Source organism: Myotis brandtii, unplaced genomic scaffold (genome assembly GCF_000412655.1).
Source record: "Myotis brandtii unplaced genomic scaffold, ASM41265v1 scaffold1814, whole genome shotgun sequence".
Taxonomy (NCBI): Eukaryota; Metazoa; Chordata; class Mammalia; order Chiroptera; family Vespertilionidae; genus Myotis; species Myotis brandtii.
In genome coordinates, this window is record NW_005356728.1 from 105,156 (window position 1) to 107,259 (window position 2,104).

The following is a 2,104-nucleotide window of genomic DNA, read 5'->3' on the forward strand; positions in this document are numbered from 1 at the left end:
GGGGGGGGGGGGAGGAGGCAGAGGCAGAGGGCAGAAGACCTGGTCTGTTTGCCCTAAAACCTCAGGCAGAATGATACCCCCTCCCAGCACTACCAGACAGGGTCCCCATTCAAGAGAGGGCTGGGGCCGGGGCTGGGGTGAGGTGGGGTAGGGGAGAAGAAAGGCAGAGAAAGTTTAATTAGCCAAAGTCGGCTATAGGCTACAATAGGCCCCCTCACAGGCTGCATCAGGTTTTCATTCATGAGCAAGCGACAGTGCTCCAAAAATGCCAAGAACCGCCCCCCCTTGCAGTCTCTCCCCCACCCCCCCACCAACAGGAGTGCGTCCTCTAGCAGGCTGGCTGAGCCTGATGCCGTGTTCCAGACATCCCTCCTCAAAGGGATGTGAGTAGGAAGAATTAATTATTAAAGAGCAGCTGGTACTTCGGCACCGACTGTACTCCCCCCCGCCAAGCTCCTATAGCTGGCCCCCCTTCCCCCTTCAGCAGAAACACAAACTACCCCCCCCCCAATCCTGGGCCCCGTTTATAAACACACAGCTAAGATGCCACCCCTAGGGAAGGGAAAGCAAACCTTTGTCTCTGCAGCTACTTGGAGGGGGTGGGGCATGTGATACTGCTGCCCCCCACTCCCTCCAAATTAAGGGATCCAGCCACAGAGGAGGAAATGTTGGGGAGGAAGGAGAGGCTGGCACAGAGCTGACGTCCTCCATCCTTGCCCCCAAGTCACTTGCACCTGGTAACTGTCTCTGGCCCCTGGTGAGCATACAGGACGGAGTGGAGAGACCGGGGGCCCACTCCTCTAACTCAGAGAGACCCCTGTCGGCTTTGTCAAGACATGGCCCAGATCCAAGTCCAAGGGGGGACAGAGCAAAGAGAGGATGCCAGAGAAAGGGCAGGAGGCAAACCAAGATCTCCCCAAGCTCTGTGTTTGGAGGGAGAGGGGGGAGGGAAGACTGGAATGACGAAGGAGGCAGCCCCCAACATGGCTCACCCACCATCCCTAGCCCAGCATCTCAAAGCTAGCAGACTCAAAGGCCCTGGGACCTGGAACACAGATTGAGGACCCTCTCGGCCTATATCCTGTGAACCTGAAAAGGCCCAGGGCAAGACCCGACCGAGCTCAAGTCCTGCAAGTCAGTCTGGTCAGGAGAGGTCTCGCTGGCCAAGACTCCTGGATCTCCCATCCCCTGCCTCCTTTTGTTCCTATGCTCTGGCTCCCTTCTCCCCTCCCAGTTGGACCCTGAACCCATCACCACCCCCAATAGCCAAAGCTAATTCCAAGCTCCAGAAGAACAGTGGTCACTGCCTCCGTCTCTTGAGCATCCCCCAAAAGCAACTGCAGCTGCTACTCATCACCTCATCTCAGGAGGCCAACAGTGGGGGTATCAGGTGGTCACCTCCTCCCCCAAGTGGGGCACCCCCATCTTCCCTTCTTCTCCCCCACCAACCAGACTCCCAGATGAATTACTTATCACCCAACCAGTCTCATCTTCCCCAGGGCCCCAGAGAAGGGTGAGGTAGGGAAGCAGCCTCCCCCAAGTTAAAAGACACAGGCAACATCACTGCCTCCATGAGATACAGGCCCAGGATGAAAAATGAGGGGCATCCACCCCAGGCCAGAAGCGGGGAGCTCGCATCTCCTAGCTCGCTCTCTCTCTCTCTCTCTCTCTCTCTCACTCACTCTCTCTGGCTTCAGGGTGTCAGACGGGAGAAGAGGGTGGGAACAAACGCAGTAAGGCCTCACAGGGGAGTGGATGAGAATAATGGGAGAGAGGAGAAGTAAGGTGGGCCCGTCGGCCCCCTCCTCTTGCACGAACTCAAGGACACAAAATGAAGAATGCGTTCTTAGGTCTGGGGAGAAGCGCTGTGAGGTGGGCAGCGCTCCTCAGAGTACCCAGAAAGGGGTGTCCAGCGAAGAGGGGTCTGCATAGAATCTGGGTGCAGGACTCAAAATCGCTCTGCAACCCAACATGCGCCACTCGGTAGGGGGCAAATCAGACCGACCCGGCCGTGTTCAGGCCATTGGGGACTGCGGGTCGCGGGAAGGTGGGCCCTTCCCTTACCTGCAAGGGAGGGGCGGGGAGGGGCGCGCGCAGCAACCCC